This window comes from Lissotriton vulgaris, chromosome 6 (assembly GCF_964263255.1).
Source record: "Lissotriton vulgaris chromosome 6, aLisVul1.2, whole genome shotgun sequence".
Classification (NCBI taxonomy): Eukaryota; Metazoa; Chordata; class Amphibia; order Caudata; family Salamandridae; genus Lissotriton; species Lissotriton vulgaris.
Window position 1 is genome coordinate 817,365,998 of NC_141694.1, and position 27,534 is coordinate 817,393,531.

General features: G+C 41.7%; 1 protein-coding gene across 1 annotated transcript in view; it reads left to right on the forward strand.

Annotated features, from left to right (window-relative positions):
* Positions 1 to 229: 229 nt before the first annotated feature.
* AKT3 (AKT serine/threonine kinase 3) overlaps positions 230 to 27,534 on the forward strand; it is a 1,006,792-nt gene continuing 979,487 nt past the window's right edge. The window contains exon 1 of the mRNA XM_086926847.1: positions 230 to 524. The gene's annotated coding sequence lies outside the window, so the exon portion shown is untranslated. The remainder of the gene's footprint in view (positions 525 to 27,534) is intronic.

Genomic DNA, 27,534 nt, shown 5'->3' on the forward strand with positions numbered 1-27,534 from the left:
AATGTGTTTATGAAGAGAGAAAAACATCCGAAAAGAAGAGGAAGGAAAGAGAATATTTCCTAAAATAAAGAGGAAGCTGCTGGCTAGGACTGTTGTAGGATGCGGTGGAGCAGCGCTCGCTCTCGCGATGCTTGCGGGAGGAGGGGGCTACGGGCAGGGCGGCCACGGTGCACGGGAGGAGCGCCGAGAGGGGGCGGCAGGAAAAGCCTCTCCGGCGGCCCGTGACGTCAGGAGTTTTCCTGAAAGTCAACAAGCCCGGCGGCGGCGGTGGCTGTGGCGCGGGGAGAGAGGCGCGCGCGGCCCCGCCCGGCGGCTCAGGGGGACCAGGAGGGAGGCGGAGGAGGATGCGGCCGCCGTCTGCGCAGTGACAGGTCCGGAGGAGACCCCCACCACCAGGATGCGCGGCGCCCATGCCTCTCTGACCTGAGCCGCTCCTGCCAGACAGAGGGGCCAGGGGAGGGAGGGGAAAAGCAGCCGCCGCCTCTCCTCCTCCCCGGCACCCCTCCTTTCCGTTCCTGTCGCAGGTAACTGTCTAGAAAGGTGGGAGGAGGCTTTTGCAGTGATGGTAACCGTGCATAGTGTGTGCTCTTCTTGGGGTACCACGCAGGGCCCTCCCGGCTGTGCATGAATGAGGTGCTTGCATCTCCTGCAGCCAGACAGCCCCCTCCCCTTCACAGCCCATTCAAGTGGGCTGGGCTGCATTTTCTGGCCTAGTTGGACAGCACCGGCATTGCTGCGTATGCATTCGCGTGTGTTTACAAATTATAACGTGCTTGGGGAGGGAGCGATATTTGGTAGTAGGGGGGAGGACCACCCCGTGGCCTGGAACAGCCAGGCGCTTGGTCGGAGCCAGGGGATGCTGCCGCTCTGCAGGAGCAGAGGGAGGCTGGGCTGCCATGTAAACACAGGCACGTCTGGCCGCCGCCCCCCACGCACACACACACTTTCTATTTAATGGATCGGATGTGGATGGTAAGGGGAGACTCGAGGCCGGTGATAGTAAATGTTTCATCAGTTTCCCGTCCCGGGCTAATAATAGCTGCGAGAACCTGCTGTTTGGCAGGCAGTGGGCGGCTGCTCCCGGAGATGCTGTGAGCAGGGCTCTCAGCACGCACGACTCCTGTCCAGGGCAGCCATGGAAGCCCAGGTGCACGTATCTCCTATTATAATCAAGCCACGCTTGCGCTGCATGCCGCACACCATAGCGTTCTCACTGTAGTCTTGTTGGAATCTAGAATCCCTGCAGACTGCCACGTTGTCCCTTCTTCACAGCATCCATGTGTGCCAAACATCCCTCCTCTCTCCTTTACCGTAGAGGTCATGCAGTCCACACCGCTCCCCACAGGCTGCCACGTTGTCCCTTCTTCACAACAGTCATGTGTGCCAAACATCCCTCCTCTCTCCTTTACCGTAGAGGTCATGCAGTCCACACCGCTCCCCACAGGCTTCTGGCCTGTCGCTATTGGTACAGTGTTCATGGTTTTCTCTCAATAATGTTTGTGTCTTCGACCTACGAAGGGAAAAGTACCTGCTCCATCCATTTCTAGAGGCAGCAGCCAAACACGGCGGGGAGCCCAGCCGCCCCATGTAGGCAGTAACTGGATTCATGCAATTTAATTGAGAAGGCGTCTATCATCATTTAATGCCCTGTGAACTAGAAGTGGATGGCATATATTGTTCTGTGTCCCACTAGAGCTAGCAAGGAGGAATTTAAGCAGCTCTTAACTAATGTGTATAATGAGATACGATTTCTCTTGTCTGCACGCCAATAGGGACAACAAACCTGTTTCACTTTCCCCGTGTAGTGTGTGTGGTGCTTCCTGTGCAGTCACCGTAGGCCCTAGAAGCCCAACGTTGCCTATCTCACTTGTACAGAAATGTCTGCCATTGTGACCCAGTTCATACATAAAGTATCTCGTGGAGCATTTAATATGACGTGGTTTAACGTGCGATCTGCTAGCTTTGTGTTACTTTTGCTTTCAGTTAGACACAAATGATTTGTTTTTATAGTGCTTTGGGAATAAGGTTTTGAATTTAGTCGTTTTTACTTGGTTTATTGTATGCCGGCCGGCGAGCACGGGGACTTGAATATTTATTTAGTGGACATAGCCTGAACTCCCTGAATGGACTTGCATTTGGCAAAACTGGGTTTGTTAAAATGTCACTTAAATGTATATTATTGTTCAAATGAATTGATTTTGCATTTAGAGCAGGTAGAACGATACAGACCGCAGGAACCAATGGGATTCTTGAAGTGTCGAGTTGTTTACTAATGTTACTGCTCAGTTATAGACTGTCTCAAATTTTCGTGTATAAGTTGAAGCCACTTTTATTTCCTAGTTGTTTAGTGGATTTGTGGACAGCTGTAGTGTATTAGCCAAATTATTTGGTTTTTATAGAATTTCACATGCTTTATTTTGTCTTAATTTATATGATTTCTGTAAGTATTCCGAAAAATTGAAACGCTCACAGTTGAACAGAGCGTTACCAAAATGCCTTTGTTTGGCCTTCTGTAGAAGAGAACTCCCTTACTGTCTGCCAGTAACTAAATATTTTACTCTGGGATACCCCTGCCCCTTTTGACTAGTTAGTCAGTTGTCTGCTGGACCAAGACTCGACCACAAGCAGGCCTGCAAACTGTTTTTGTACATGCACCGAGTTACTCCAGCCAAATGTGTGATGCGAACATGTCCAACGTTGCCAACAGCACTTGAGTGGGATCTCTGGCCCACATTTTTTTGGGTAAAAATAGGACCCAATGGTGCATTATAGATCACCATTTCCTTAATATTTACTAAAATGCAAAGGATTTTAGAGCAGCTCCTGAATTATGATAGTACATGAGGGTCTGACACAGTGTCAATTAACATTACATTGATAACTATTAATGTATGTTTCAAGTTTTATTTTTTTTATGTTGCAGAACTCCGAGGAGGTCCACGTAAAATCTTGGAATGCATGTGTGCTCTAAAATACAGATAAAAAGGATATCCTAAAATGCTATTTTGAGTTCGGAAGTACATAGAAGTTACCCTAATAGTGGGCGAAGCTAACATGTAAAATGTCCAACATTTAAAATTCTGTGTTAAGCAGTTTCCCAGTAGGCTAGAGGGTGTTGCACTTAATGGTACGTAAAATGACTATCTTGACACTAGTGCAAACTTTGCAAACACTAAAAGGCAAAAACATTATATAAGAGCACAATAGCAGCAACACAACCAAAAGTATGGGTGAATGAGAACATGATATTGCACTTAATGGTACATAAAGTGATTATTGTGCCGCAGACGCAAAATATGCAAACACTATACATTGACTACAATATAAAAAGTACATTAAAAGTAGCAAGACCAAGATAAAGGTGGATAGAAAAGGTTAAAACATCATTAATACAACATTAAAAACACTTTGAAAAGTAAAATATTCTGTAAGAAAGCATTTCATTCGGATGTGCATAAAGTGATTGTAAGACTGTTAATCTATGTGCATATGACAATATTGTGTGCTTCTTTGTCAGGGCTTCTTTAAGCCTGAAAGTTTAGCAAGCTACATCATTCTCTCTAAGCAGACCACTCTGTCAGCCCACAGACGACTTTACCTGTGTTCTGGATTGCAAGTCCAAATCTGACAGTTTTGAACTAGAATTGTTAAATTCAGCCAGACCTGTTCTGTTGTTGAAGAACTGATTTACAGTTCTACTTATATATACAGAATTAAAAAAATACAAGAAATGAATGACCAGAAACAGTGGGAATATAACGGGAACACAAGACCGTGTTTCCTCCTGTCGGAGCCTTATTTTGAGGCAATTAATACCTGGCATGGGATTTGTTAAACTGCTTGCAATTTTGTCAATTGGCGTATTTTTATGAGGAATGACTTGACATAAAGGTTTAACTGAGTTGTGTTCTATGATATCCAGAAATGTTTCTGCAGCAAAAGATAAAAAGTAAATACAGATTTTAAATATAATGAATATTATTGTGAAATGCATCTTCGTGAATTGATGCTTTTTAATCTGTTGAGCAGCTGTAAGAGTTGTTCTCTAGTTCTGAGATTACACATTTTCTCCATTGCAGGAAGTTAGTGCTGCAGCGCTGTTCAAAATGTCACCTTGCAGGTCAAGTCCATTTCCAAATTAAAGCTCATCCACCATCCACAGTGTTTTAGCATGCAGCTAATGATTTTCATTTGGAAAGGAGCTCTTGGGGATGTTTGGAGTTAAAGAGCTGGGAGAGCTCCATGTACCATTACTTATTAGGTACCTCGAGTTTGATATCTGCATTCTTACGAAATGTCATTTTGGATGGTTTTGACTATCTCCTGTAAACAAATAACGATTTTTGTCCCACAAATGTGCCTCATAAAGTCAGTGGTGTCTGGGAACATATCTAGAACACTTTATTTGCCACAAGAAGTTCAATGATATGCTCTCGGCAAGGAAAAGGAAGTTTCAGATGTCCCTGGTGTCACTTGGAAGTAGACATCAACTTTATCATTGCCCTCTCGTAAGTGGTTCCTGTTGTGTATGGGGCGCTAGTGTGTGATGGGTCCCGCTCTGCAGACACTTGTATTTGTGACATTTTCTATTGTGTGGTCTATCAGATATGTACAGTAACTTGTGCTGTCTGTTGTGCAACAGCTTAGAGATTCAGCTGATGCCTCCTTGATTACTATAGGAGAACCATACACAAAATGTCTGTTTACTTCCTCTGCCACTTGGTCCAAGGTATGCTCACTTCAGAGTAGTCTTAACACGTTTTGGAGATTTGGGTGCAGCTGCGGGGCCAGTGGCGGCTTATAAGTATGATAGCATTACGCATTGATGGTACATACATAGGAATGTGACAGTAAAATGCTTTAGATGGGAATGTTTGAATGAGACTATCCAATATATTCTGAATGAAAGAGACTTTGTGATGAAACAAGGAGAGAGAGAAAAATTAATTGAGATATGAGAAAGACTGTAGGAAATGGACCTTACAACCTGTGGTCATTCTCCTAGCCAACACATTGTAGTAACAGCAAAACCACATTTAAAAAATGTTTATTAAACTCGCTCGTAAAGGAAAAAAAGAAAAACAACAACTCAACATTATGGCATTTTTAAGGTCCATGGCATTACTCAAAATATTTCTCATCATATTAAACATTAGCATGGTCCAGGAACCAAACAAGCACCCTACAAATTTCACATTTAACTAGTCCAACAGAACATTGAGGTTAATCCACCCCAAATACCCCCTACAGGGTCAGTGTCTATATACTTTGGACACAATTATCATTTGTTTTCTTCAGACTCCTGGCCATTCTCGCACATTGTCTCTTATCTCATTGATCTTATACTCCCAATACATTTCAGGGGGCAAACTTGAGCCTGGTAAAAACACAATTTTTGTGTGAAACTTTTTGCCTCATTTACTATACTTGAAGAATATATATATTTCATTGAGTGTGTTGCTGTCTGATAAGTCATGCAAAAAAAGATCTACAAAACATAAGACTGTGAAAGAGAAACCTAAAGTAACTTCTGACTGGACACTAAATCAAAGGCTAGATGAACAAGAAAAAGTTCAATGCTCTATGAATTTCTACCCTCTGCATCATTCTGAACAAATTGTTCCTGTGTGAATGTAAGGTCCTGGAACAAATGTCCTATTGTGTGAACCTTTATGGTCTGTGGGATCTGGAAGATGGGAATATTTGCAGTCCTCAAGGCTTGGAGAGGGTTGTGCTTCTTCATCTTTTATTCAAAGCGAGAACAGTAATTTGAGGTTAATATTGTTTTTGCAAAACGTGTTGCAAGAGTAAAAATACTAGGTAAAGTTATCTCTTGGGCATAAAGTCCTCATTCTTTAATATCCAGACGTGCCTTTTTTTCATGAATATCCTGAAGAGCTGTACATCCCTGATGCTTTTGGCCCTCAGCCATATCCCTTCCTGTGTATTGTGAGGGTATCCATTAGAGGGGCAGTTTGAGAGCAGCAAGCGCAATTGGCCAATATCTTTGGAAATTAAATTTGCTGCCCTATACCTGGGGGAAAAATAAAGCAAATGATAATTTTATCAGAATCCCTCGTCTTCAATTTTCAAAAACAAGAAAATACCCAAATTTAGAAGTACAATTCCGCTGCATCCAGACAAATTCATTTCCAAAGACCAAACTCTTTTATCCACTACCACAATGGAATAGTACTAGGTAAGCAGTTGAAGTACCCGATAATAACTTTTCTGTTGGAGCAAGCCTAAACTATTCTGACTAAAGCAAAATCTGCTAAAATGAGATGCACAAATGGGGCAGATATGTTTCCTAGGGCTAATTCCTTCACATTCTTCTTTTTTTTTGTCATCTCCTGGGTTAGACAAGAAGGATTACTGATTATTTGGTTCCAAGCCACCCATTCCATTAGAAGCCAGGATCCTACAACTGTCTCTTAAAGCATGACCGAAAGCCTGGGGTGCCTGAACTTTGGGGTCCTAAGCAAACTACAACACCAAAACTTAATTTTATTAAAAGTGTGAGTTTCAGACCAGACTGTTTGCTGGCTCCCTGCCTTTGAGTGTTATTTAGGTTTTTTTCTTTGTCTTTTTAGGGCTCACCTCTATCTGTTGTGGCAAACCTGTTGGGTATAGTACCAACAGTTGGGGGTAGGTTTGGGTCAGCTCATTGTTTATCGTTTGCTGGATTGCTTGTCAGTCTCATTTGCTTGCCGCTTTTTCGTTTGCTTTCCTTCCTCTCTTATATGTGTCCTTCCCTTGGTGCATAGGTCCTCCTTTGCCTTCCTTGCAATTGGATGATTTGTAGCCTTCCACGGCTTACATAAGGGAACTACTTTTTTCTTTTTCGTTGAGTAATTCATGGGTGTACATATGTTTTTCTTGCTCTTTCACACTTCCCCATGTCCTGCTTCCTCACTCAGGTGTCCAGCTTCTCTGTGGTGCTCCTCAGGCCTCATAGTTAATTTGTAAAAGTACAACAGGTATATTATTACCGATTTGTTACCAAGGAGTAGACCTTTAGTTTTCTTTTAGCGCCTACATTTTCCATATGTTGCATGGAAGTTCAGAACTTGACACACACAGGCAGCATTTATAGCGCAGGGGGAGGAGTAGGTTTGCACATTCACTCTTGCAGCTTTTGCAGCAATTTGTTTACTTGGAGTGACCAGAAGGGAGAAGTCTCTTCTCCTGGGGGCCTGTACCACTGTTTCCCGGATTAAGATATATTTTCTTGTCCTCTAGTATTTAGAAATATTTTTCTTTTGCTTCTTTTTTTAAACAATGCTTTATAAAGAGCTTGGCCCTAGTATTATACGGGAGTGACCTATTATCTTTACCAATGCTACTTAAAACACAGAATAATATTATTTTTATTGATAGTCCAGCATTCTTCTTTCTTGTTTTTGAATGCCTGAGGGTTTGAATAGAATTACCTTATTTGGCAAATCCTTCTTTGGGAAAGACAAATTCTAACCAAACGTCCACCTCTCTCTCTTCTTCCATCTAATATTGAGACAAGCCCTTTCCCCTCATCCAAACTATTAGTAACAATCACTCCTTTCAGCCCCACCAATATTTACCTGGGCTTTGCCAGTCTCTGTTTCAAAACTAACCTATTTCACAAGGAGCAGTGTAAACCCCAATAAGCAATTCTTCAAATGCTCTTCAAGCCTGTTTTTACATTATTAACTCCCCCCAGCTTTCTTTCACTTTATTAGTAAAAAGACATCAACAAAACCCCATTATCTACCTTGTATGTTTGAGATGGTAATTGTCTACCCAACACCCCCAGAGCCCTTGATCCTTTCTAGTTCATGGAACAACTCTAAGTCTGTGCTGCCAATAGCTTGACTGTCTTGAGCTCACTGGGATCAGCTATATGCTCAGAGCCTTAGGTTTCTAGCACTCAGACTTTGTTTGAGATTTGTTAGGGGCCACAGAGAAGGGTTTTTTAAAGGAGGTTCACAGGGGGTGGGCTGGAGGTGGGAACTTGCCAGGCATGTTTTGTTGGATCTGTTTTAGGGGTGTTGCCCACAAGAGGCGGTAACTGATACGAAGGATAAGACTAGGGATGAGGTGTTGGCACTGGAGAAGCCACCTGGTCATTGTGTGCAAGTCCTCTCGTAACTTACTGGAAGGGCCTAGGAATGTTAGAGACCTTGTTAAATCATTTTCATAATTTCTTGGGCAGGAGGGATGGGCCACTATGGAGCTACCATACTGACCATAGGCCTTTACTCCAAAACTGGTACTGTTTTGAAGGTTCATCTGCGGTCCCTTCCAACCTTTTCAAAATGTTTTCAAGTCTTCTGCAGAAATCGCCTGTGGTTTTGCACGCAATCACCTGTTTAAGGGGCACCGTTGTTTCTAAAGTGCCTAAAAAATAGTAGCCTCATAGAAATTATTTGCCAGACCTTCTTAACAATCTAATGGCAAACCTGCTTAATGTTCGAATAACCTTAACACAGTGTTCAAGGTTTCATAAGCATTACCCACCATAACCCAACAGGGTGAAAAATCCATAATCCCTCTACAACAAATCATTTAAACTAATTGTAAGGCTAATCTAATAAATTTGAACTTTGATAATCTGTATCCCGTTATTCTTTGTTTCAATTCTTTAGCCCTCCAACTTGAAGAGAAACTCAACCGCCTATTAGTTAAAAATAACACTGCTCCTCACATCAAAGATCTCAGATGCAACCCCTCTTTTTCTAACAACAACTTCAGCACTCCTACAGTTTCATCCATGTTTCCTAAAGCCCTTGCCTCTACAAACTCTTTTGTTACCCTCTCCTTACCCAGTCAGTCCCATCATTGGCACTAACGTCATTAACTTAATTGCTGCATCGGTATGTACTTTTCTTGACTGGTCTCGCTGTTTTGTATATTCTTCCTTTGACTGCGTTTGACCCAAACGTATCCACATAAGTATCTAGAATTAGCCTATGATCACATCTTGTAAAACGCTCTGATAACCCCAGGTCTATGTAGCGCTATGTAAAACTCAAAAATAAATAAAATAAAAATATAATTAATTATGTCTGCCTGACACATCTCCAATTCCTCACCTCCAAATGGCTTGCGGTTCAACCCCACAATGTATGCTCTGACATTCTGAATTTGTGAAAGGAATTTCTTTACTCATTCGTCTCCTGAGCTCAACATTATTCACTTTTCTTTTGGGTTATTGTTAAAAAAATAACAGTACCTCTCACCCAAACTAGGTGCCATTTTTCATCACAGGGGTCTCCTTCCCCTGCACCAAATTGATGCAAGGTTAGCTCACTGAGAGTGCATTCTAGTTTTTTTGTGGTTGGAGAATTTGTGAAAATGTAAGGGCTGTGGAAAGGTATTAAAATTGTATTCAATTCAATTCAATTCAAAAATCTTTATTCGGATTTCAAAAATCCATAAAAGCACACTTTAAAACAATTGGCATTTACAATTACAGTTACAATAGGTGCAATAGACACTATAAGGTACATTATTAGTGCATTTACTACGTCACGCATTTCAAAAGTGCAAGAAAGAAACAATAGACATTAATAATTCATGGGTATTCCATACTTCTACGTACATTAAGAATAACCTTTAAAAAACAGCTTGTCCGAAATATGAGTTCATCATCCTCCAGTCTTAAAAGCATCAAATAAGACTGGTTCAGGGAAATGGGTCTACATTTTTTAAAATATGGTGCTAAAAACCATTTAATGTATTTCATATAAAACTTACACATGAAGAAGAAATGTACATCATTTTGTTTGCTGGTTCCGTCACAGGGGCACGGAGTCTTGTCAACTACAGTGTGTCCCAGAGGAAAACAAAGTAAAAATTTTACCGTTCCTGCTTTCAGTCTGAACAATAGAGATCTTTCCCAGTAGCACATTGGTAGAGTCAAATACAACGGAAGCTGCTGGGTTAATAGACCATTGTTAATATAGGACACAACAGTTTGTTTCTTTATCTCTTCTGACAATCTTTTTTCCCTGTAACTGGCATATAGTTCAAGTTGGACTACTTTTTTGTCTGCCCTCTGTATACAAGATGGGTTTTCAAAGAGGTTGCCCCTGTCTATACTAGACAGACTCTCTTGTATGCCACGGAACCATGGGATCTTATTCCATTTATCACAAGCCAGACATTCCCTCAAAATGTCATGTGTTAGGCTAGCATATTCGTTTACCCAGATAGCTAGCCAAAATAATGCAGGCCTGGCTGCAATAAAGTCACTAATATAGGGTGCATTCAGCTCCGAGTGACAGATAAACCCTGACGATGAAATGGGAGCCCCCAGTAGCTTCCTACAGAGCCGATTTTCTTCTCTTTGTATTGAGGGGGTTTTTACCGACCCCCAAATTTCGGCACCATAAGTTGCCACTGGGATGCATTGGAGCCTATAAATCTTTAAAATTGCTTTAGTTGCTCCAACTTTCCTCGGTTTGGGGAGAGATAAAATAGAGTTTATGGCCTTTGATAACTTGCCTGTGGCGTGGGCAATATGCCCACTCCACAGGCCGTTCGCAGCAAAGACCATACCTAAGTATGGGAATGTTTTAGTTAGGAGCAGCTTGTCAGCTCCTATCGTGATAGAATTTAATTGCTTAGCACCCGGCCCACAGGACATGATGAATGATTTTTTAAAATTTACTTTTAAATCCAAATTCCCCATATATGATGCAAAATCCCTGACTAGTGCCCGTAGGGCGTTGGGTGTTAATCCCATAAGCACAGCGTCATCCGCGTATAAAAGGCACGGTAGTTGCTGACCTTTAATTTTAGGGACATCTTGGGTAGCCTTTTTTAAGGAGTCTCTCAGGCCATTTATGTAGATAATAAATAATAGGGGTGCTAAAACGCACCCCTGTCTCACCCCCCTCTCTACATTAATTGGACCAGAGAGTGTACCCTCCATGTCAATCCGTACTTGTGCCTTTGTATCTTTGTGTAAATAGGCAAGGAAGTGTACCAGGGGGGGGTCCAGGCCATACGACAATAGAATCGCCCACAATTTTGACCTGTTTACCAGGTCAAATGCGGACGATAAGTCCATAAACGCCAAGTAAATGGGAGACGCCTTAGCAATATTATATTTGCTAATTAAAAGGTTTAAATTTAAACATTGTTCGATGGTTCCCACCTTGCGTCTAAAACCCATTTGGCAACGGTCAAGTACCCCCATTTCCTCAGCCCAGTCATTAACTCTATTATAGAGTACCCTACCCAGGATCTTTAAAGTATTGTCCAAGAGCGAAATAGGCCTATAATTTGCGGGCTCAGATCTTTCGCCCTTTTTATAAATAGGCACTATTATGCTCGTGGACCAAGTTGCGGGTATTGGGGCAAACGGTAGACTATTAAAAAGGTTGACAAAAATATTTCCCCAGAGTTCTGGGTTGTGCTTAATTATGTCTATTGGGAAGCCGTCGGGCCCAGGTGCCTTGTTTCCAAGGCTCTGATTTATGGCCACGATGACTTCCCCCACAGTGATTTCTAGGGATTCCACTGTTCCTGGGGTATAATCCTCTAAAACCACGCCAGGGCTGGCATATATTTTAGAAAAATGCAATTCCCATTGCTCGCTTGCTATGGTACAACTGGTCGGGGTTAATTGCTTACCCATATCCCGCATCTTTTTAACGGCAGGCCAAAAGGTAGTGCTGCTCCCCAGGGTGGCAGCAGTTGTTAGTGCCTCCCATTGCTCAGTTAGTAGAGCAGCCTTCCTTGAGCTTGTAGCTGTTTTATAATTTACTCTAGCGGTCCTCACATCTGTTTTACTTCTCGGTTTACAGTTTAAAGCTCTACGAAGAGCTTTATTTGCTGCCGAGCAGTGACGATCGAACCACCTTGGCTCAGGGGCGGTTTGTTTGATAGGGACACTTAAGAGGGATTTAATAGTAATGCAGAGTTTAGAAAAGTCTTTTACTATTCTGCAATGGTTCCCATCATCCAGAGAACATGATTCAAGTAACGGACCATGGTTGCTTGTGATAGTGTCCGTTACTTGTTTACTATTTACCCCCCGCCATTTTAACCTCAATTTGTTAGTTGAAACCGTAATATCCCTTGCCCCCAGGGATCGAACAAGGGCATTCGTGGGGCCTAAGCCAATGTTGACCTCTAAAGCGTTATGGTCCCCAAAGGCAGTTTCAAGGATGCCAACCTTATTAACTCTATCTATTAGGTCAGAGGACATGAAAATATAATCCACTGTACTAGAAGAATCTCTTCCTCTAAAGGTTGGAATATAGATAAGTGGCTCCTTTTTGTCAACATCCATTATATCTATTAGGATGTGTTCATTAAGGAAGCATTCTAGTTCTTTGCCCCGTTTGTATGCCCTATCTATTTGTACATTGTTCGTTTTTGATGTTATAAACTTGGCATTAAAATCTCCTGCCAATATTGTCCTGGTGCTTATTTGATAATGGAGCTTTTCCTCTATTTTAGATAGTTCTCCGAAAAGTTCAATAAAATTCCTATTCGGAGTAGAGCTAAAATCGTTATTATAAAAGTTAATAAGATAGTATGGTACCCTTCGAGTATACTCAATTATTTGGATATTTGGATTGTTTGAATGAATCAATTTTATAGATCCTCCTATGCTTATCTTAAACCCTGTCAGTAGACCTCCAATTGGGCGGCCAAAGACAGGCTTTCTGGCATTGATACAATAGCAGTGGAAACCCTCTATATGCACCGCTGTTGTCGCCCAAGTTTCCTGGAATAATATTATATCCTTTTCGGAAATAACCTTTAACCATTCAGGATCAGAGACCCTTTGCTGTAATCCAGCAACATTCCAGCTTATGATCTTAAACTCCTTATTATGCTCCTTTGGGTATTCACTACCTTCATGTATTCCCAAATCATGGGGTGTGGCACATTCTTCTTTTCCGTAGAGCACTAATTGCCCCAACACACCCAATGCATTGACCAATCCTTGTACTGGTGTGGCATTTATCTCATCTATTTGTATGCTTCCTGCCTGAGCTTCGTTGATATTTTTGTCCCTAACACTGGCATCTAATGGGTTATTTTGAAATTCGAGTGGTAATGGGAGTCAGTCTACCATATCCAAAGTATTGAAGGCATCGAATCTATTGGATGTAGAGAACCCCCAAGTTGGATCCCTTGCTAAATGGGGTCTTTGAAAATTCCAATGATTGTTATTATTATTTTGCCTATGGTTATTTCTCCCCCATTCTCCCCAGTTGTTTCTCTGTCCTACCTGGGTCCACCCTTCGTCTAAACCACAATCATAATCATCATAGCATTGTTGTCTGGGATTTCCTCTTGGCGGGTAGAAGTATGAAAGGTGCCTTGTCTCAATGCCCTCGGTATATCCCTCATTAACCCAGGAACAAATATAATCCACTGTGCGAGGGTCATTGAAATTAATAATAACACAGTCACCTTGAACTCTCTTTTTCTCGTGGCCAACCCAAGGTACTCTTCGTACTGTCAGGATTTTACTTACATAGTATGATGGTAAAGGCCTATTATTATTCAGCCAGTGTGTGACCTTGTTAAGTAGCGACCAAGATGGCTCATCTATATTATCGGGGGTCTCAGGTACTCCTGTCATCACTACAACATAGGGGCTTGAACCTGGGGGTAGATTGGCTGCAAATCGTTTATTCTTCCCTTTGTGCCACTCATTTCCCTTATTTGCCTCTTTGGCTTTTTCTTTACCAATGGTGGAATTATCCCCTGCAATATTTTTGTTATTGTCTTGGGGTTTTGCAGTTGGGGTTTGCACCATTGGTTTTGTTGTCAAGTTCTTAGCCATCGGGAGTGCCTTAGAGTTAGTTATGGCAGTAGTAGGGGGTGGATTAGTTCTTGGTGTTGGCTGGGGAATTTTTTGCTGAGGAGGGGGTGGAGGTTTTAGGGGTTTAGCTGGGGGTCCTTTAATTATGGTGCTTAATTCATTCAGTTGTTTTTCTATTAGTCCCAGTCGTGTATCTATGGTCGCAAGATGAGCAGTGACAAGTTCTCCAACCTTCATTATTAATTGACTGTTGGAGGTACAATCTTTACACAACAGGGCTAGGCTGGGCGTTTCCCCAGCACATACAGGATCTGCAGTTCCTTTTTTACTCCCTTTTTTAAGGCTGTTCTTTGCTTGATCCTTCCCCTGCTTTTTCTGAACCTGAGGATTCCCCTTAGAACTTGGTACATTTGTAGCTAACTTTTGTGGCGGTAATTTTTGTACAGCCCCCTCCCTCAGACCTCTCAGATTTCTTGAAGTGATAGTTGAGTCATCCAGAGTATTACTACTGGTAACTATGGGTATGTCAGGAGTAAGGTTAGGAACAGAACGGTCCAAATTTATGTTTAATGTATCATTCACGATAGAGGTATTTTCAATATTAAAGATGGCTTGCGATGCCTCTATCACAACTGGGTCTAAACCATTGGCAAGATTTACCAATGGAATGGACTCAGTTACAATATCTAATTGTGTGTTAAAGTCCTCCATCAGATCTAAATTTGGTGACTTCTCCAGACTCAGTTGTAATTCAGATAATGACTGAGTAGCAGATAAATCAACAGTGTTTGGCATGCTGTGTATCTCCACTATGGCAGCAGGTTGATTAAGTATTCCAGGATCTCGATGGGGTGTTTTCGCATTGGCTAGCAGACCCAGTGATGACCTTTTTGCTTCTGCCAACTCTAAAGAAACGCGTCGATTTAATAAAGATATACCCTGGTCTATTGTATCATTTGCTTTCGCAATAAAATTATCAATGGGTCCAATCACCTTTGCTCCTCCAGCTGCAGTTTTGCTCCGGCTGCCCCTTGTGGACATGATCACCGTTTAAACACAAACAAAAGGCAAAAAGTATATGTTACAATGGATAATAAGTTATTACTTATCCTCACAAGTCACAGGATCCAAGTGTAAGGGGGGTGGCCCGTCCCGTCCCCGGTCGTCCACGGACGGCCACAGACGGTCCCGCCCTTGTCCCGGGCTTCTCCCGGTTGCTCCCGCGCGCTCCCGCGCCGCGGGAACGCTCTGTCTGCTTTATAGTGCCTGGGATAGGATGGGGGGGGCGTATCCTGCAGGGAGAGCGCCCAGGTGTGTTGCTTGTGGGCGGGCGGTCAGGCGGGCGCTCCTGGGACAGGTAGTCCTGCGCCTCCGCCTCCGCCTGCTCGCAGCCCTCACAGGATACTTTACTTCTTCTGCTCACCCCTTAATTAATTACTCCTTCACAAAACGAAGCGGGACCCGCGGAGCGGGTTCCGCGAGTTGCGACGTGAAATGCAGAAGCGGGAGGGATTTTCTGCAAGTCTCCCCTGTCGGTCAGCAGGCAGCAACCAGTGCACGAGGGTGAAAATTGTATTAAGATAGGCAATGCTTGATTTCTTAAGTTAATCATACCTGCCTTATTAAAGGGTTCTAAACAAAAGGAGTGGGGTGTCTGGCAACTGTTAGGGCTCCTCCCTTACTACCTTGTGTTGGTCAACATAGTTCAGCCCCTCGTGATGTACTTCCATGTATTTCCGGGCTTTCTCCAGGACTAAAACCCTTCCTATCTTCCAGGAGTGGATTGTGCTCCATTTGAAGATTGAATGGTTGTGACCTGGCTGTATCTAATGGGTATTCTCTTATTGTAGCCTGTTTGAATAAGTAATGAAGTCATAAGTATTAGTTAGGCAAAAGGGCATCAAAACCCATCCACCAATTAAAGTAAAGTCTTCCTCACTTGAAGTTGCAGCACTGAAAACGGTTGAACTCTGTATCAGCCAATGCTCACTTAACCTAACCTGTTCTAAGTGAGTTACTGTGTGCAATATAACAGTGTAACCTCCCAAACATAAATAATGCAAATGTTTTGTGATTCATTAAACAAAATGTATTGGTTTGAGGTGGACCTTAACACTATCTGCCAAAAGACTGAACTTCAAGCTGAAGCAAGTTTTATCTCCTCTATCCAGGTCTGGGATATGCAGCAGATTGTTTGTTTAGGTTTTTGAAGGGTAAAAAATAAAAGCAGAAGTGACCACAGATTAATTGTGAAGTTAGTACAGAAACCTGCACTGTTCTGGAACATCTTCGCAGTATTGTGTGATGTTAAAGCAGATTTTATTGCAATCATGTATTAGAGTATTTGATGAGGGTGAAGGCTTGAATATGCACACCTTTGCATTTTTTCAGTGTTATCTAAAACTGCTTTCTAGTCAGAAATTGTATTTCCATAAGAAACGCATGACTCTACTCGAAGCTAATGCATTAAGTGAGATTTCCTACAGGCAAATCTTAAGTATTGTCAAATTACTAAAAAACTTCTGGCTGATTAAGCACACTTAAACGTCGCTGTAATGTAGCACGTGTTGCCAAAGAACCGAAAAAGCAGAAGTGGTAATGGCACCATGAATACTCATTACAATTGACTACCTGTTGTGAGACACATATCTTGTAGATAGTATATCTCAGCCCCGATGCCCCTCTCTGATTATATGTTGACCAAGTTAAATCATCCACTGCCTGTTTGCCATCATCCTCAATGCCAAGCCCCTCCCCTTTCAAAGAGGCAAGGCTCTCTAAATACCTATAGTTGAGGCATAGCTAAACATCGACTCATAAGTTCTGCCAAATGCCATGCGTGGCTTAACTCCTGTTCCGGCCAGTTGACTTGGAGCTCTCTTGCTGCGCACCGATCTAGTTGAGGCATCGCTGAATATCACTACTGGGTGAAATCGTCGACTGTTCCAATCGCCATCCATATCGAATGCATTGTTGAAAGTACCCATCTTGGTGACCTTCTCTAGCAAGTCAAGCTTCAATCTTATTTAAAACTACCCCACATCGCCATCGTATTTTGAAATAGCCAGGCATAACCTGGGTTTTCTAAAACACCAAGTTTTAACCAATTTCATTAAACACTGTTTGTACCAAATCTCTGAGAGGGAAGGTTAGTAAAAGGTTGGTGCTTGTGATCAAGAACACCATTTGAAGGATGTGACAAACCTTCTCTTTGGCACAAAAATTGTGAATTTATCCCAACTACTTCTAGAAACATTTTTGTAAGTTGAAGAACTATTGCTTTGATTTTTGGATGAGCTGTGGAAGTGTGCAACAAGTGCAGAAGGGCTTCATTGAGAAGAAAGAGTGACTGCAAGCATTGTCAAAAATTAGTTGGAGGGGATGCTCGTGTAGCATGCTCATTTTTGTCGATAAATGAAATATTGAACTGCAGGTCTAGTCTCAGTGATCTCAATGATGTCTTCTATCAAGTAGTCAAGTACCACGAGTAAACCTTAAGTCTTTCTGATATAGATGTGACTTCCTCAGAATCAGTTCCTTGTTATTTGACGGCAAGACAAAATAACAGCTTTTTGCTGTCTGTGTGTCTGGCTACAGAGTAAATTAAAGTGAACATTGTCCACCACAGTAGGCAACTTATCTGTTGGATGAAATTTGCAGCCTGGAAAATTCTAGGCAAAGAAACACCTGTTTAGAACATTTTATTAGGTGTCTTATTCAGTTTAAAGGGGATATATAGTTCCAATTCTCAAATGTATTCTAAAATAGAAATATTGATTTTATTTGTAAGTCAATTATTTTCGAATACACAAACTGGCTATTCCCATTTTCCAATGTATTTGCATTTGTTTATCTCTATATTTTTGCTGAATTGTTCTACATGTTTTAGATGACTCCTTGCCGTATCCATCTGTACTACTCCTGATCCCTCCTTGATGAGTTTAGGTTGCCATTTGTGTCCACACCAAGAACTTAATATACACATTGGAAGAATGCAAGAGACCACAACAGGATGCGTTCAAAGAAAGTTTTCATTTAACCCCATTTCAGCAATCCTTTTCCAGCTGAGGAAATATCTGCACTTGTTGTTTTTCTTGGGACCGGAAATAAAGTGATAATCTATTTGTTTGAATGATTTAATACTCTGTGTTGTACACAGTTACATTGTAAATTTAATGTAATAGAAATGGTGTGACGATTTTAACTACATCCCTATCTCTACTATTCAAAATCAATTCTAAAAAGAAAACCTATGTTATGTACATACATATGAATCGTGGTTTTGGATCAGCGCGCCTCAAATATTGGCATGTTCGAGTGCCACTCCTGTTTTGCTTCTGCACACAACGGCATAGAGTATGGAAAAACAGACCAGACCACTTCATGCATTAGCTTGCTTCACAGTAAGCAACAGCATTTTGCTTGTGCGCACCTGCCTAGAAAGATATATCCACTTCTGTTCCAGTGTTGGTGAGTGAATTTCTGCTGTAATGGTGTGCTTTCCTTGCATTTTTTGGGGGGCTTTGCAATTTTTTTTCTAGGATCTGGCTGTTCCCACACACACATTTTTCCTGATCACTTGTACATATTTGCCTGAAGATATGTGCCTCAGTTTCAGGGTGATGGGCCGTTCCTTTAGTTTCCCTTTATTTCTTATAGAGCTCCCCTTTCAGTTCTATATCCCTTTTTTGTCGTGCAATTGACAGCTTCTCAAACATTAATCTTGGGGCTCTCACTTTTTAAAGCGCCTGGCAGCATCCACTTCTGAAAGCCCTTAATTTCCTGTGCTCTGTGTAACATACCACCCAGCCACTGCTTCTAAACTGGCCATCCTTGTACTGGTACTTTGCATGGTCTTTCATTGTTCTATCATTCAAAGATGGGTGCCACTTTTAGATTCATCTCTGCTTCTACATGTGGCAGTTATCATGAAATGGCAATATCCCGATAGACTATGCACAATTCCATTCCAGGATCACCTCCTCGTGCACAGTTAATTTTTCAAGTTATATTGTAGTTGCCACGGTTCTCCTGCAGTATTTTTCTTTTTTCTTCTAGTCTTTTATTTTATATTTCATAAGCTTGCAAAACAAATAAAAAAGCATAATAAACATCATAACTGGGCAAGGCTTTGGAATGTCTGTATATTTAACTGCAGTCTTTATTAAGTTCTTAGCAATGCAGATATTCGATATATCTCCTAATCTAGGTAGATCTAACCCTAAATTAGATATCTCTTCTAATGCTAATTCCTTGTAAATTAATGTGTGTAAATGAAACCATCAAAAGCACGTCCTAAGTAAAGCTCTACTTTTATGGCAAGATTTGAATAATTCTGTTAATCTTTTTTTTCTGAAGCACTGTCAAAAGCTTCATCTGGGAGTTATTAGGGAAGTGTCACTTTTTTTTAACTTTTTTGACCCCTGCTTGACTGCTCTACATGAAACTTGCCACGCTGAATCAAATCTGATGAATCTTTTTTTTAAAAAAAAAACAATTGAAAATGTGTGCAGGTTTGTCAAACGGCACCAATGTTATTCTAAAATGTTTTTCAATTAAACCTACCCATGACTACATATGTTCTGTGTGTATATATAATGGATGTCTGTATGTGTGGATAGAAACATTCAAACTCTACTAAACACGCATGAAATCAAGAGCACAAACATAACACAACTAAGGCACAAGAAATTGTACTTGCCTACTAACTACTAATGTTGGGGTTTGGAGTAATGTGCTACTTGCAGAAAAAAGTGCTTCAATGCCCCATTAGGGGTTGTAAGCGCTATACTAACACATTTACAATACAGTTACAACCTCCTAAATAAATATACATTTTTTTCAAGGTTGTCAATTCTATTTGATATGGTTGTCATTTAGTCAGAGATGCAATTGTATCGTGTCACTATATCTGGAGGGACTTTATCTTGTACTGTGCTTGGACTTTGTATAATTAACTTGAGATTGTTTGGCTCAAGGGTCAAGAGTTGTAGTCTGAGGTGAGGAGGGATATGTGATTGACCTTCATTGAGTTCTGTATTCTTTCAGAGGTCAGAGAGTCCTAACGCACAAAACCCATCCTCCATGTTGTTTGATGGGTCATGCTTATTTTTGTTGCCTGGACTTTGGATTTCTATTTTGGCTTCGACTTTATGGTGAAGTTCCAAACACCAACTGTCCTATTTCTGCAGTTGCCCTTCTGACGCAGCTTACTTTTTTGTACAAGGCAGGCCACTGCCTCTTTTCTTGTGACCCTCTTTCTTTCACATCTGCCCGTGCCTACTATGGGTATTTTTTTGTTGATTTATTTTTGTTATCAAACGTCTCCTGTTTTCCTTACTTGCTGTCCTCCCTGTTTATGCCGGATGTTAGGGCTTGGCCACTGTGCCCTGCTTCCCTGCTTGCTCTTATCGAACGTGTCTGTCACTTAGTCCTTCATCTCAACTGTGACATCCACCTTCTCTTCTTTTAGGCCCTACTTTCCCATTTGTGCTTTCTTTTCAGTTGTAGATTGTTTACCACATTTTAAAAAAAGTTGACAAAGCACTGTATTCCATTGTCCTAGTGTGGAGGACCTTCCAGATAGCTGTGCATGGTAGTCCTATTTCTTAATTTTAATGTTGTAGATTTTTTTCAACTGAGTTTGACAAGTTTGGTTGCTCGGCATTGTTATGTCTGACCGTGTTAACTGTACTACACACGGGCTGGTTTAAAACAAAAAAAAAGGCTGAGAACATTTTGCTTTTAAAGATCTCCTTCAGCAGTTATGAACAGCAATCTCGCACAGTGGTCCCAGCATTATAAAAATAGTGTTAACTGCTGATACTAGAATACAATTAATTGTTTCCTATCCCCAACGTTGGTGGTCTGGACAGTGGCCAGTCTGTGAAATGTTACATCTAGAATAAGGTTCAGAGTGAGAACCCAAATTAAACATTGAGGTAGCAGATGTTTCCTTGAAAGAGAAAAAAAACTTATTTTTGGCTGGAAAATATAGTTCTTCACAGGATTAAGTCCAATTCCACTGATCCGTCATCAGATCACCCCTAGACTGACATCTCCCCCCTTGGTTTTGCATCCGTTCACTGGGCAGTCTCACTGTTGTTGCGTCTACTTACTAAGGCGCTGCTGTTTACTGAGCTCTGGATTTTTGTAGCATTAATAATCAAGACATGACTGCATTCAAATTATGTTGTCAGATTCCCGTCCATGCTCCACTATTAATGCACAAAAAGCTAGATTATATTCACGGAGTCTGTCCATGGGCCAAGCTTAACCTCTCTGGTTTAGAAACTGTTAGAAATGGGGTTTCTAGTTGGGATTGGTTTGCTTCCTGTCAAAGTAGGAACCCTAACTCTAATCAGGGTAAGGAGGCACACTGCTCACCCCCTAAGTTGCATGGCACGAGCAGTCAGGCTTACCTCAGGGGCAATGTGTAGAGTATTTGTACATACATACACACACAGTAAACCAGTAAAAACACTAGAAAAGGAGTCCACACCAGTTTAGAAAAATAGTCAATATTTATCTGAATGAAACAAGGACAAAATGGGGAAAAAAGCAAAATACAAAAGTTAAGCTATCACTTTTAAAAGGTTATCTCAGTTCAGTCCATAGTAATCTAAGGATGCGTCACTTTTAGCACTAAGTTCCTGGGATTCATAAAATCAAAGACGGAAACAGGGGGAAGTGAGGTGCTGGAAAATGCATCCGTTCCTTACTCCCCGGGGAGGTGTCAGTTCCTTTCTGGAGCACAGGCGAGGTGATGCGACGGTTCCTTACTGCAGAGCAGGGGAGGTGATGCGTCCGTTCCTTTCTGTCAGCGGAGGGGATGCATTGACCTCTTGGACACGCGGCCTCAGTTTCAGACTGTGGAGTGTCGTTGATGAAGAGATCGGCGCCCAGGGATGATGCGTCGAAAATCCAGATGCAGCAGAGCAGGCGCTGCGTCGATTTCACAGCCGCGAAGCAAGTGATGTCGTTTGTTCAGCCGCAAAGCAGGGACTGCTGGAGTTGGAGCGGGTGCCATGGACATCGGTGACACAGTGCTCGGTACTCGGCCTGTAGTGATTCTTCAGCCGCACTGCAGGCATTGCATCGATTCTTTGGCCGCACAGCGGTGATGTGTTGATTTACCAGCCACACAGCAGTTTTACATCAGAAAAACGGGCGCTGAGTCGATTCATGGACTTTCTTCTTTAGATCACCAGTTTCTATTTCGAAGGCCCCAGGAACCGGAGTTGCCACCACTTGGCAAGTCAGGGCTTTCAGCAGCAGAGCCTAGGCACTGATAGGGGAAGTTTTTGGCCCTGAGACTTCTTAACAGGAGGCAAGCACACACAAGCTGTTGGATAACATTGGAAGCAGTATTTCCCTCCTAGGACAGAAACGGCAAGCAGTAGGCCAGTTCAACAATGCAACAGACAGAGTGTTAGTCCCCCCTACAGAATCCAGTTCTTCATCCTGGCAGAATGTCCTTTTGTCCTGAAGTGCTCTGAAGTCCTAGTGTCACAGCTCCAGTACTTATGCAAGTTTCCGCCTTTGAAGTAGGCAAACTTTAAAGGAAAGTCTTTGTAGTGCACAAGACCTTGCCTTTCCCTGACCTGACTCCAGACACACTACAGCGGGGAGGGGTGGAGACAGCTTTGTTCGCTGAAAGGCACAGCCCTATTCAGGTATCAGTGAAAACTCCGGGAATCAATCTAATTCAGGACGGCCCATCAGCCTTGTGATGGGCCATCCTGATATGCAAGGCACACCTCTGCTCCCTTTGTGTGGCTGTCTAGAGTGAATGCACAAGAGCCCAACAGCCCTCCTCACCCAGATGTGGATACTACAGACAGGCAGAGGCACAGAATGGTTAAGCAAGAAAATTCCCACTTCTGAAAGTGGCATTTTCAAACACGCAATTTAAAAACCAAACTCCAAATCTCTGTCTGGGAAATTAAACTTAAAAGATAATTTCAAGGCAATCCCCCATGTACCCTGAGGGAGAGATAGAAATAGTGAAAAATGAAATTACCAGTATTTCGCTATTAGGACATGTAAAACACACCAGTACAAGTCTTTCCTTTTAAACACATGGCACCCTGCCCATGGGGCTGCCTTGAGCCTACCTTAAGGGTGACTTACATGTCGAAAAAGGGAAGGTTTGGGCCTGGCAAGTGGGTACACTTGCCAGGTCAAGATGGCAATTTAAAACTGTAAACACAGACACCTCAGTGGCAGGTCTGAGACATGTTTACATGGCTACTCGTGTGGGTGTCAGTGCTGCAGGCCAACTAGTAGCATTTGATAGACAGGCCCTGGGCGCACATGGTGAACTTTACTAAGGACTTATATTAAATCAGATATGCTACAATACATTCTAGACCGAGAGCATATGCACGTTAGCTCTGGTTAGCAGTTGTAAAGTGCCAGAGTCCTAAAGCCAACAAAAACCGGTCCGAAAAATAGAAGGAAGAAGGCAAAAACTTTGGTGAAAGCCCTTCAGAAGGGTCGGGTCCAACATAAACCAGAAGACATTATAGGGCCATTGTTCTCTCTTTTAAAGATTGGAGGCCATAAACATTTGCTGAAAGTTTGATGGACTCTACCATTGTGGGCCGCCCAGCTCCCCATTATACTGGATTTATTCACATAACAGTCTACTTCTTATGACCTTATTTTAAGACTTTACTTTTTATTTTAAATCTATTGGAAGTATAAGCACAAAAATACCAAGTGTTTATCTGTAAATGTATTTTTACAGGTTTGGGACCAACATGTAGAAATTGGACCTGTATTCAAATGGACAAGGTTTTCAGAATAGTCACCCATAGGTCTGTAATCATCCAGAATTATGTGTGAATTATTCTTGGTTCGGAGGCAAAGCCTTCTGAATTTCATGTATAATATTTTTCACATGTACCTATCCAATATTTGATTTAGAAGTCGGTTAAACTATTTAATACAATTTCCATTCATTGTTAAATTAATTATCCTGATCTTTTCTTGAGCAATCAAAGAAACTGTCTTAAATCATCAGTGCTAGCTTAAATCCCTATGATTGCCTTCAAAGGCAAAGAAACTATTTCTTTAAATGACCTTTAAATCAGTGTAGGTTGCTAGATTTGAGATCCCAAAAAAATCCTGCTTACTGAAGCCAGATTACTCTGTGCCTCCACAAATTATTCTAGGGCTGGGACTTCCCAAAGATTGCTTTAAAGCAAATAAAGGATGAGCTTTAAAAAGGAGGGTGGACACTTAATCAGCTGAGATCAGCCAAGGTAGACTCTAGGATCTAATTTTCAGTTTGCGAGAAGATCAAAAGCCTCATAGAAGAGATGACTGTTATTTTTCGAATTTAAGGTTTTAGTCTACAGAATGGAGGAATGACGGAAACGAGGGAGAAGCCTTGAGTATTAAATGCCATGCCACCAAAACTCTTCACAGGTCATCCATTCAGGACACCATCTTAAGCTCCTCTCCATTCATCCTCTTCTTCTCTATATTTTTCTGTGCATTCTTTCCCATTGCATCCTTTGCAGTATTCCTTTGTTACAATTTTCAATCGTTTTTATTGTCAGAAGATAAACCTAGCACCTTTAAGGCAGACATTTCAACCTTGTCAAAATGGCTTTGATTCAAAAGCAACACAAACTTACTGCTTTTTCTAAATGCAGTCCTCCTTCCCTTCCCCCACTTGAATTTTTTTTTTTTGCTTTGCATTACACCTGAACCAGTGCACTGCCTTTATAAAGTAATAGATACTGTGTACAGTTATGTTTGCCGATCTTCTAGGTTTTAAGGATATGATGCCCTTGACAAGCTAACTCTCTAAAGTCTAATGCTAAGTATTTGAGAAGTGGGCTCCAAATCGCACCCATGTAGAATTTTGAGGATCATTTCATATCCATGTGCACGTTTTGCAAAGTTATTTGCTTTCAGGAGTATCTCATACCATTTTTCATTCTTTGTTTAAATCGTTCCCTCTTATTTACATATTGTATGAATTTCCTTTTAATCCCTGTTCTGGAGGTGGATAGAATTCTATGCATTTGTTAAACTTCCTTTTCCTGTAGTAGTGTCGTAAAAGTGCCCAGTCCTCTTCTGGTTTGGTCTGGTAACTGTCTAGTGCATCTAGTTGCTTATCTGTAGGTATCCATGTCTTTCAGATGCTGGGAGCCCAATATTTAACTTCATCTTAGTGGAGAGTTTATTCATCCCCTTATGAAACAGGTCCCCAGTTTTTGGGTAGTTACCCTCATTTTGAATAACATAGTGAATTGTATTAATCCTGTCACTGTACCAAGATGTGAAAGGGAGATGAATGCTTGTGAATCTCTCCTTTATCTCTATTACTTCCCAGACTGGAAGTGTTGCCTCACCAACTGGTTAGGTATCTAGAGGCCATCACCTTTGTTTCTCCTTTATCCAGTGGTCTACCAGAGTGGTCTTTTGGATAAGGTGTGGCAACTGTAACACAATACTTTATCTGCTTCTCTCCCAAACTTCCTTGTCTGTGTCCCAAGCCAGTCTGAAATGTCTTTCAGCTGAGATGATTCATATTAGCACAGCAGGTTTGGTGTCCCACTGCCTTCCTCTTAGTATCAGTAGAATTCTGACTCCGTGTGATTGCTTCCTTGCTTGTCCACTACCCCCAAATGAACGCATTAGAGCTTGCTCATAACGTTGTAGGTTTTTGGAATGTAGTATAGTTAGAACTCTTTTTTGTCTCTGTTCAATTTCAGCAGATAACAGCTCACACACTGATGTAAATTTGCTACACTTACTTTAAAGTGTTTCTGATTTTCAAAACAAGCTGGCTATCTTCAACATACAAAAATGTGTAGCTGAGAGAATGAATTAAGATAGAAAGCAGTAAAACATGGAGATTATATAATAGTAGGTAGTGTGGGGGGCTATGGGGGAGGGCACCACACAATTTTGAGAAGGAAGAATCCGAACCTTCTTGCTATAAGTATCTAGGAAGGTTTGAAACCAGTTCAGAGCAGTGAGTGCCTTGGACACAGTGACCACTAAGATGATCAAGTAAGATTTGGTGATTCATTGTTGACAGCAGCAGATAGGTCGAGCAGAAGGAGTGCTGCTCGACTGTCCATGTTGACTGAGAGTCTAAATTCATCCAGGTCCTCAATTACAAAGTCTCAGTGCTACAGCTTGAACACAGGAAGTAACAATGTATTGGTCTAAACAAAGGCCGGAAATTGATTATGAACTGTTTTCATGAATAATTTAGAAAGGACAGTAGTTGGATGGTTTGCTAGGATCCTTTGCTGGCAGAACAATTGCTGATTTTCTATAACGTCTGGGACTGTGTTAGTTTTCAATGGTGTGCTGATAGTATTTTGACCGTTACCCTCTACCAGGCTGGTATGAATTATGTCAACAAGAATATGAATGCCCGCTCTGCACAATCTTGAACAGTATCCTCTCTGTAGACCAGCCGCAAACTTTTTAGAGTTGCATCAGAGCATAGCATAGCTTGCTCTATCCTATTGAAATTAAAGATACTAGTTGTTGGTGGTGCAATTAATCGCATGAAGAGTGCATGTGTGTTCTCATTAGTTGTAATAATCTAGAACATCGTTTCCCACACTCTGGGTCGTGAGCCAATTTTGGTGGGTCACGAAAGCCCAAGCAATAAATAAAGTTGCATTTAAATTCTGTATTTATCTTGTCACTTTTGCTCCGCTTCAGAGACTAGGGTCAGGTGTCAGGATATGTCTTTTGGCAAATTGCTGCTTCCTTTATTATAACCTGGGGATTGGTGTTTACAAACTCCTTTAACTTTGCAGTCAGAGAAGTAAAGTGAATTATATGGCAATCTTACTGCGGTATAGGGAGTGTGAAAGGAAAGGTTGTAGTGTGTAATTTTGTTTTGAAGCACACAGCAAAATTTAAATATCTTTAAATGAATTGTACACATTCAGCAGTTGGGAAAACACAGATGAAGCACATTCTTTTTGTAAGTCTAAAGTGTGATGGGATCAAAGATTATATTAAGGATCAAAGCAAAAGGAGACACTTTTCTTGGTGATACACAAAAGGTACATATTCACTATTATGTTATCTGTATTTGTAAAGCGCGCTATCACCCAAAAGGGTATTCTGGTTCTGAATAGGTATGTATGCTTAGCCCTGACTATGGATGGTTGGTTAATTGAAAAGCCAGGTCTTCATCTTCTTGAGGAATTCAAGAAGAGGAGGAGGCTGTGATGTGGAATGGGAGGCTATTCCATGCTTCAGGAGCAATGTTGGAGAATACCCTTCCTCCTGATATGGTTCTGTGCATGCTTGCAATGTGTGCGAGTAGGAGTCCTGCAGAGCGAAGGTGTCTGGGTGGTTGGTGAAATGCAATGTGACTGTTCACGTAGGTGGGGTCTAAATTGTGTAATGCCTTGAATGTGTGTGAGGAGTTTGAAATTAGCATGTTTGTGTATTGGGAGCCAGTGGAGCTCTCTGAGGTGTAGTGTGATGTGAGTTCTGTGTGGAGGTTGTTGAGGATTAGTCTGCATGCCAAGTTCTGGATGGTTTGTAGTGTTCTACTAAATTGCTTGGTGATCGTGGCATATATGGTTTATCCGTAGTCCAACTTGCTAATTACTAGGCTTTAGTGACCGTTTTTCTAGTGTTGCTTGGGAGCCATTTGAACATCTTCCTCAGCATCTTCAAGATGTGGAAGTGTGATGCAGTGATGGTGTTTCCTTTACTGTTGATGATTATCCCAAAGTTCCTGGCGTTGCTGCTGGGTGTTGGTA